Source organism: Microcaecilia unicolor, chromosome 9 (genome assembly GCF_901765095.1).
Source record: "Microcaecilia unicolor chromosome 9, aMicUni1.1, whole genome shotgun sequence".
Lineage (NCBI taxonomy): Eukaryota > Metazoa > Chordata > Amphibia > Gymnophiona > Siphonopidae > Microcaecilia > Microcaecilia unicolor.
The window spans coordinates 194,562,476-194,572,943 of NC_044039.1; the positions used below are offsets into that span (position 1 = coordinate 194,562,476).

The 10,468-nt window shown below is 44.1% G+C and overlaps 1 pseudogene; it reads left to right on the top strand.

The window, feature by feature from the left end:
- The first annotated feature begins 9,049 nt into the window (after positions 1 to 9,049).
- LOC115478259 lies at positions 9,050 to 9,201 on the top strand (annotated as a pseudogene).
- Positions 9,202 to 10,468: the final 1,267 nt, after the last annotated feature.

The following is a 10,468-nucleotide window of genomic DNA, read 5'->3' on the forward strand; positions in this document are numbered from 1 at the left end:
CCATCTCTAAATCACACCCCAGTCCCACTTTCGGCATGTTTGGAGGTAGAATTTGAGCAAAGAGTAGGCAGAATCACTATTTATATATGCATTTTATAAAATACATGGGTATATTTATAATGCATGCAGATTCATCATTCATTATAGCTGCAATTTTTAGAGGATTTGTGCTAGTAGTACTTAATAAAGACAGAGAGGTACCTATATGTCTTTGTAAAACAGGCCCAAAATAGATGCCTACTTGCCATTCACATATAGGTGACCTGTTATTTAATTATCCCATATCCTATATAATAATTCTCACCTCCAACAATCTATCTTGCTGCCTGTGTCTGTGGCTTTCTTCACAGTTGGTCTGCTAGGCTCCATAGATCAGGCTGACATCATGTGCAACGCCAGAGCCGGAGGAGGAGGGGTGAAAGGGGCAGGGCACAGGGGCAGAGGCGGAGCTTGAAAGAAACAGAAGCGTTGAGGAGCAGAGTAGCCGACAGCGTCCCAATGGCACGGAAAGAAACATCGGAGTCGTCCTTGGGCGTCAGCGGAGGGGGAGCCACGGAGAGCGTGCTGCTGTGCTGAGCCGGCGCACGGGTGCGGGGGAGGGGGGACCTCAGGAGTCAAAGAGGTGCGAAAGAGGAGGAAAGCAGGCGACGGCTGCGGCTGCCCCTCCAGGCCCCGTGGGAGGGTGTGTGGGCAGCCACCACAACTCCTCGGGAGGGAGGGAGGGACCTTGAAACTCTGAGGGACCCTGAAACACGGAGGGAGGGACCCTGAAAGTCAGAGGGAGGGACCGAGGGACCCTAAAAGACGGAGGGAGGGACCCTGAAAGTCGGAGGGAGGGAGGGGGAAACCTGAAAGTCAGAGGGAGGGAGGGGACGACCCTGAAAGTCAGAGGAAGGGAGGGAGGGAACGACCCTGGCACTGGGAGGGAGGGAGGGAGGGGGAAGGGGGAAAGGAAGGGAGAGGAAGGGGGAGGGAGTCCCCTGGCACACACTCTCATTCTCACACACACTCGCACCCAGTCTCACTCTCTCTCTCACAGACTCACTCGCACCCAGTCTCACTCTCTCTCTGTCACTCACACACTCGCACATTCACTCTCTCTCTCTCACACACAGTCACTCTCACACACAGTCACTCTCTCAAACATACACACTCCGAGGAAAACCTTGCTAGCACCCGTTTCATTTGTGTCAGAAATGGGCCTTTTTTACTAGTATTATATATTATGCACTTGTGCATGTGTAATAAACTAGGAAATTTGTGTATACCAAAAAACATATATTAGGCTAAATTCTGTGTTTGGTGCCAAAAAAACAGTGCTGACCAAAATTGGCACTAAATAATTTTCTAGGATAAGTGGACACTCTTTATGGAATCTGTGCGCAACTTGGACATAAGCATTTACAACAACCAAGGGAGCTCACATACAAGTTACACAGTAATGGGGTAATGGGAGAACCTTTGGGAAATCTACAAGGGGATTCCCAAATAGAAGAATATTGGCCATCTTTCAAAACAAAGTAATGCCTATTCTTCAAAAACGACTCGAACCACTTAAAACATCAAGCCACTAAATCCAAAATCTGATAGCATACTTAATAAGATATCACGGTTGACAGTATCAAAAGCGACAGAGGTGTCAAACTGAAGCAAAATCATCTCTCCATCACTGCACAAAACTTGACTAACCTTAGATGTTAAGAACAAGAAGGTCTCTGTACTATGAAAAGGACAGAAACCATGTTGAAAATTATGCAGAAGATTATGCTTCTCAATAGGATCCTTCCACAAAAATCCAACAACTTAGCAAGAAATGGAATGTTAGCAATAGGTCTGAAATTAGAAACTAAGGTTGGATCACCATCAAGCTGTTTCAATATAGGCGTCAGAATAATATTCCCTATTTTTAAGGAAACTAACCTAAGTTCAATGCAGAGTTAACAGGCAGACACAGCCATTTTAACAGTTCTATAAGAGGGTCTATCAATAAGTAACATGGAATTACATCTAACGGACAGCCCTATTAACATAACAATATAACAGATCCAGTCAGAAGACATCAGTAATAATTGTAACCTAACCTGATTTGAAGGAACTTTTTATCAGACTGAACAATCCATTTTCTGCTAGTGTAGTTGTTGAAACTTTTTAGCTGTGCTGGATTAATGACTCACACTCACATGAGTGGCAGTTATTTTCAAAAATGTAGTTGACCTAAAAGCAAAGTGTATTGAACTATAGAGCAATAAAGTTGTTGGGATAAAATCGTTAACAATAGTTGCATTCATTGTAGTTGTGATACTTTTTACTCAAAAAACTATATTAGGCAATAAGTTTTTTTAACTTTCACTTAAGTATATTGTTTAATGTGTTCTTCACTGTAGTTTTTCTTTTACTTAAGTGCTTTGATCTAGTACTTTTAACAATACTGGATATCGGACATTTGGGGAGGAGGTACTGCCCCCCCCCAACTGCACTGGGTCCTCGTGCACTGCCCAGTTGCCCAAATGGCCAGCCTGCCCCTGGTGTGTGCACTTCCACGTAGTTATTTTTCAATGGAAAATATGCACACACTTTTCTTGTCAAAAAATTGGTAGAACTTATGCATACAATGGCCATAAAGTTAGGTGACATGTTATAAAAGTATCTTCCACATCTGCAGAATGCAAATCTGTGCCTGCGGCATGTCTTTGAATACTGAACACCTGAACTACAAAATCTACAAAGCAATATCATGAATTTTTCATGAGTGCAGACTGCAGCAATAATAACTCACAAGCAAAGAGGAATAAGAGGTGGCATGACAAGGCACAGAAACTGAGATTCAGAAAGCACAATAACGCAACTCGCATTCAGATCGTACATTTTAAAATTGAAGTTTAATGATCAAATATTTAAATACTAGTAAAAAAGGCCCGTTTCATTATGAAATGAAACGGGTGTAAGCAAGGCAATCCCCCACACTCCCTCACTGTCTCGTTCTGTCCCCTCCGAGTTCCAGACCTACCTCCCACCCTCCCTCCCTGCCTTCCTCCCTCTCTCCCAGTTCAAGGCCTCCCTCCCAGTTCAAGGCCTGCCACCCATTTCAAGGCCCCCTCATGCTCCTCCCACTGAGTTCCAGACTCCCCCTCCTCCCTCCAATTTCAACACCCCCCCCCCTCCGCGACCCCCTGGATCCCCCCTTCCCGACGAAAACACTCCCCCGCCGCCGTCACGTACCTGTGCTGACGGGGGACCCCAACCCCCAACAGCCTGTTTTCGTCTGTGCCGGCATGTTGCTTGCTGAACGATCATCTGTTGAAGTTTCTGTGCGTGCCTCTGATGTCAGACGCGCGCACAGAAACGAACAGCTGATCATTCATGAAACAATGCCCCGGCGCAGCCGAGAAGAGAACTTCGGCTGTCAGGGGTTGTGGTCCCCTGTCAGCACAGTTACGCGATGGCGGCGGGGGAGTGTTTTCATCTGGAAGGGGGGGGTCGAGGGGGTCGCGGCAGGGGGGGTCCAGGGGTCCGTAACGTGGAGGGGGTTGTTGAAATTGGAGGGAGGGCGGAGTCTGGAACTCGGTGGGAGGGGCGGTAGGGGCACATGTCATGATGGTGCCTAGCAGACCACAGGAGCCACGGTCCCAGGCAGGACAGAACGTTGGAGGTGAGAACTATATAGATAGATGACCAGTGATAACATGGTGGGGGCAATTCTAGAACTGGGCACTTCTATTTAGGTAGAGTGGGCGGTAGGCAACATTTTTGCGGGCCCACATGCGCATGAAAAACAATTCAGGTCCCTTTTACCGAGCTGCGGCAAAAGGGGGCCTGTGCTGGCCCTGGCGCTTGTTTTTGATGCACGCCGAGGCCCCCTTTTCCCATAGTGGGTAACAAGGTAGGTCTTTCTTTTTTTTGAGGAAATGGCCATGCAGCAAGTGAAGTACTGGCTGCATGGCCATTTTTTTTTGGGGGGGGGGCCTTTACCTACTGCCACCCATTGAGGTAGCGGTAAGGGCTCCTGCGCTAACCTGGCGGTAACCGGGCAGCGCACAGCACTGCTCAATTACTGCTTGGTACACACCAGTGCTACAGAAATATTTTTTTGTAGCGCCAGATAAGATTATGCGCTGGGGGTAGGAACTACCACCGGGCTGCTGTGGTAGCCCGGCGGTACTTCCTTTTTAGCGAGCTGTAAACCCGCATTAGGCTTACTGCTGCTTTCTAAAAGGGGCCCTTCATTTGCAAGATTTTAGCCTTGACTCGATGTGTGCAGTAAAGCCTATGACCACAATAAAGAAAGCTAGCAATAATTTTGTGCACGCACCGGTCAATACCACTTACACTAGCCACAGAGCTGGCATAAGCTGTGACATACCTAGCTTGGTTGCCACCTGGGTCAGAGCATTCCCTCCCTTCAGGCCCGTCATCCCCTGCCCTCCCTCCTCCAAGCAAGGAGGTGCTGAGCAGTTCAGCAGCTGTCGGTTCTGCCAGTCCCCTGCCCCAGAACAAGAAGTCGACGTCAGAGGGGACAGGGGACCAGCAAAGTCGTCAGACACGCTACTGCTCAGTGCACCCTCTTGCTGCCTGCAGCCAGGGCAGACTGCACCCACTGCCCCATCCTTGGTTTGCCCTTAGCACCTAAATGCATCTGTGTAACTTACAGAAATTCTGCACACTACTTGCCTAAATGGCTGCGCCACCTGTGTCTCATCCATTCTTCGCTCCTAATGTACACTTTATGTAAGTTAAACAGGTATTTGCAGAATAGCACTTAGGCAGCATACCGGAATATTCTAAACATTACTTCATGCAATCAAACATATAAATGGCAAGTGACCGACTCACCTGCAAATGCGCAGTAGAGACTTCCCTCTCTGTCCAGCCCTCGCGTCAAGACGTGATGACGTCAGAGGGCGGAACAGAGAGGGAAACGGATGCTGCCATTGCCGCTGGAGCTTGGAGAGGAAGGAAGAACATCGCCGGTGCACCAAACTCCAACCCCCCCCCATCCCCGTCGTCGACGCCGCTGCTGCCGCTCCCCTCCGCATCGGGCCCCCTGCACTGACATGAGAGCGCCTCTCACCTCCGTATGGAAGCGCTGCAGGCAGCAGCAGAGCGATCTGCTGCTGCCTGCAGCGCTTTCACATGGAGGTGAGAGGCACTCTCATGTCAGTGCAGGGGGCCCGGCACGGAGGGGGGAGGGAGCGGCGGCGAGGAGGGTAGCTGGATATGGGGGGAGGGCAGGGGGGAGAGAGAAGGGTTTGTGGACATGGGGAGATAGCAGGGCAGAGAGGAGGGTTGCTGGACATGGGGGGAGGGCAGGGGAGAGAGCAGGGTGGGGGGGGAGGCCAAGGGAAAGAGGAGGGTTTCTGAATATGGGGGGAGGGCAGGGGAGAGAGGAGGGTTGCTGGACATGGGGGGGAGGGCAGGGGAGAGAGCAGGGTTGCTGGACATGGATCAGGAGAAGGGAGGGCAGGGGAGAGAAGAGGTTTGCTGGACATGGAGGTGAGAATTACAAATCTCGCCCATTTTAACGGGCTTAACGGCTAGTGGGTATATAAACTAGGTAGTAACATTTATGGAATTGTTTTTCACAAGTGAGTTTCCTGGTCACCGTTTAAAAAGGTATATTCAAAGCAGCAGGCTAAAGTGGCTAGGGCTCTTCAGCTTGGAGAAGAGCTGGCTAAGGGGAAATATGATAGAGGTCTATAAAATACTGAGTGGAGTGGAACGGGTAGACATGAATCGCTTGTTTACTCTTTCCAAAAATACTAGGACTAGGGGACACGTAATGAAGCTACTAAGTAGTAAATTTAAAACAAACTGGAGAAAATATTTCATCACTCAATGTGTAATAAAACTCTGGAATTCGTTGCCAGACAATGTGGTAAAAACAGTTAGTTTAGCAGGGCTTAAAAAAGGTTTGGATAATTTTCTAAAAGAAAAGTCCACAAGCCATTATTTAGATGGACTTGGGGAAAATCCACTGCTTATTTCTAGGATAAGCAGCATAAAATATATTGTACTGTTTTGGGATCTTGCCAGGTACTTGTGACCTGGACTGGCCACTGTTGGAAACAGGATGCTGGGCTTGATGGACTTTCGGCCTGCTCCACTATGGCAACACTTATGTTCTTATGTAATGACATTGGAAAATAAAACTCATCTAAACAGAAAGAGATGCATTATTTCTTATGAGGGCCAATTCTACAAAGATCGCCCAAATTTGGGTGCCAAAATGCTGAGCACTAAGCACCAATTCTGTAAACGTATCTGGGTGCACAGATTCCATTATGGAATAGAGTGTAAATTTGCATTTGTGTGCTAATATACAGGTGCTACCACTGATGCCATCTAAAAGGCCAGGTGCAAATGATGCATTTTAGCGCCTAAGTATGGGACCTGCTCATGCCCCACCCATGTGCCTCCCCCTATGAACACCCTTTTGCAGCTGCGCGCATTCACATTCTAGAATACCATGAACAGTGCACTTATGTGCAAGAATGTAACATTCACGTGCACAGGTGCCAGCATTCTAGAATCTTAACATGCAAATGGTGTAACATTTAGGTGATTATAGAATGAGGGGGGTATATGCTTTTAGATTTATATCTATTTGATAGTAATAGAACTGGCTTGGGAGAATAGTATATCGGTTCATTTAGCAGTCTCTGAATGCACACATAATCCCCCGGATTCTATAAAGAGAACCCAAATTTGGGAATGGATCTTAGATCCATGTGCAAACTAATTAATAAGCCATTAAAGATCAATTATTGACATTAATTGACACTAATTAGGATTTATGTGCAGATCTGCCTGTGTGCTATTCTATAACACTGCACACCCAAATTGTCTTGTGTACAACTCAAAGGGGGCATGACCAAGGAATGGGCATTCCAAAATTTAGGCGCAGTGTTGTAGAACTTTTATTTATTTATTTTCTGCATTTGTACCCCACATTTTCCAACCCAATGCCAAGTTCACTGTGGCTTACAATTAAATTAGGTAGACGAGTATAGAGGTCATTAAGGGTCAACGTGAGTCTGGTTCAATTCTGTCTGTGATCATGTGCTGTGGTGTGGTGGCCAGGATCTTCTTGGCTATGTGACTTTGTCACAAAGGAATTTCCTGAAAAGATGACCTTTCGTGTGTTTTCGGAACATTTGGTAGTCGTTCTTGCTTTTTAGGTCTTTCAGTAGAGAGTTCCAGGTTTTGGTGCAGACGTATGAGAAACTGGTTGTAAATGTAGATTTGTATCTTAGGCCTTGACATTTGGGATAATGTAGTGTCAGATAGGATCTTACGATCTTGTTTATGTTGCATATTGGTAAGTCTATCAGACCTGCCATGTATTCTGGAGCGAGGACCAAGATTATTCTGTGGGTCTTGGTGCATATCTTGAATGATATGCGTGCTTTGATGGGTAGCCAATGTAAGTTTTGGAGTAAAGGTCTCATTCTAATCAATTTTTTCCAATGCTGGACCCAAGCTGGAGATGGCTTGGGTCCAGCATTGAAAGCTATTGTACTGTAAATTCTTCATTACAGTTTCGTTGCTTACCCAAGAGTTTAAAACTAGTAACTATTAAGCTATTGGTAAAGAAACATACTCTGGACTCAAAAGTAATTTCCAACTATCATTCTATATAATCGTTACCTGTTCTAGCCAAAGTCATTGAACTAGTCATACTGAGTTAACAGAGTGATTTTTTGGAAAGGGAGCCATATTATATCCTTTCCAATTGTAGAACCCACTGTACAGAAACTTTTGTTATCAAACCTTGATGTGTTTTATTTATTTATTTATTTGCTGCATTTGTATCCCACATTTTTCCACCTATTTGCAGGCTCAATGTGGCTTACATTGTTCCGTCATGTCTATTGCCATTCCAGAGTTAGAGATACAAGTGGTGATACATAGAGAACATGAATAACATAGTAAAATTAATCAAACAAGTATGAAGTGATCACAATTCGGGACCAGAGAAAAAGTGGTATTGCATTAGGGTTTATATGATGGATCGTTGCGGTATGTTTTGATGAAGAGGAAGGTCTTCAATGATTTCTGAAAGTTGGTTAAGTCAGGAATTGTTTTCACACCAAATGGTAGTGCATTCCATAGCTGCGTCCTTATGTATGAAAAGTTGGATGCATGTGTTAATTTGTATTGTAGTCCTTTGCAGCTGGGGAAATGGAGGTTCAGGAATGTGCGTGCTGATCTTTTGGTGTTCCTGGGTGGTAAGTCTATGAGGTCGGACATGTAGACCGGGGCATCTCCTTAAATGATTTTATAAACAAGGGTACAAACTTTGAATGTAATACGTTCATTGTGTTATACATTCTTTGTGTTAAGACAAGAAGTAGATTGATGTAACAATTTTATTTTTGCGCTTCTTGATACTTCAGCCGTGTTCTATACTATCAATCATCATTTTTTACTACAGCGTTTACCAGCTTTTAGACTCTCAGGGTCTGTCTTGGTTTTAACATTTTTAGAAGATAAAACTCAGGAGGTTCATATAAATGATCAGTTTTCTTTAGCACGGAAGCTTGTCACTGGAATGCCTCAGGGGGTTCTTTCTTTCGGCAGTACTTTTTAATATCTGTTTAGTGCCACTTTGTTGTAAACTAAAACTTTTGAATGTGCATCACAGAATTTATGTTGACAAATATTCAGTTCTTTTTCCATTTGATGGTTCTCCAGACAATACTTTAGATATATTACAGCAAGTTTTCTCTTTCATAGATTTGAGCTGAATGTTGCAAAAACAGAGTTAATAGTGGTCAGTAGATCATTGCAACACAACATCTTGACACATATTACTCTGTGGAAAAGAGAGTATTTCAAGTTCACAGCTTAGGGATTACTCTTGATTCTCCTTTGCCCTGAAAACTAGGCTGGATATTTCATCTATGACTCCTGTGATGATGGTTTCTGTAGAAGCTTTGGTTGTATAAGATAGTCTAAACCATTACACTGTTGATTAAATCTGGCTTTCACAAGAGTTTTGGCAGCTTCTCTTTCCTGCTGGCAGGCACCAAGACGAGCAATCCATCACTAAGAGTCTTAGCGGTGGATCACTTGGCTCGTACATCGATGAAGAACACAGCTAGCTGCGAGAATTAGTATGAATTGCAGGACGCATCAATCATCGACACTTCGAACACACCTTGCAGTTCCAGGTTTTGAAAAAATTACTCTTGGCAGGTATCAAGAGACATGAGGTCCATTGAGAATGAGTTGCACTTATGAGAGCACCTTGCTAATAAGGTATTATGAGGAACTTGTTTTATTTTCAAGGCCCTGTTCCAATCTATCATTATCGAATATTATCTGTTAACAGGAGAAGGATTCTTTTAGCTCTATATTGCTTGCAGCGTGGTGCAATAGATGCCACTTAATTGCTAGCAAAGTGATGAGAGGCACAACCTATTTCCACATGGAGTAACAGGATCATTTTCCTCTGCGTATAATCTTTTATTTAAGGTTAGCAATGATCATGCTTAAGACTATATCAGATAATGAGTAACAACAGCAACACTGTCTGAGCCTCCACCACCAAAGCCCTTGAAAGAAAATGTTTTTTTCAGACTCCCTAATCATCTAAAATACATCAAGATGTGACCTAAGGGCCCAATATTCAAAAAAAGCTAAGGACCTGATATTTAAAACTGTTTAACCAGGTAGGAGAGGCTCCTACTGTGTTAAATGGAGATCAGTTGACTGTGTGGGGATATTCAGGGGCACCTACTTGGATGGTGCCGTTGAATATACCCTCTAATGTAGAGCAGAGAGGGAGTAGGGAAGGTAGGCTCTTTCCAATCAGTGAAGGAGACGTATGGATGATAAAAGACTTTATTGGATAACATCAAAGGTGACTCGACAAAGATGCCGTGTTTCGGCGCCAAAGCGCCTTCCTCAGGAGTCTACAAAAATACATATAAAATAAAAATAAAAAACAAAAATATAAAAAAGCTAAACATACATGAAAATCATGTAACAAACAGATTTAAACATGCATATGTACATGATGAAACCTCATATGAATAAAATAACGTATATGTTGTTTAAAGAAGCTATCTGGAACAATACTAAAAATGCTTATTAATAAAATGCTAGGATCATAGTGTAAAATCTAGTACTACTACTACTACTACTACTATTAAACATTTCTATAGCGCTACTACACTTACGTAGCGCTGTACAAATTAACATGAAAAGACAGTCCCTGCTCAACAAAGATTACAATCTAAATTGGACAGACGAACAGACATTGCAATCCATTGCAATCCATTGCAATCTTGCATGTATAAGTACAATAAAATAATGTAATGGGCAAAACAAAACTTGTAAAGTCATACACCTGTATTACAAACATAAGTGCAAACATATACCCTTTAACCAGTCAATCAGAAACCGGCAATCTTGTGGACATCTGGTTAAGTGCAGATATTCAGCCCTTAACCAGATAAGTTAATCA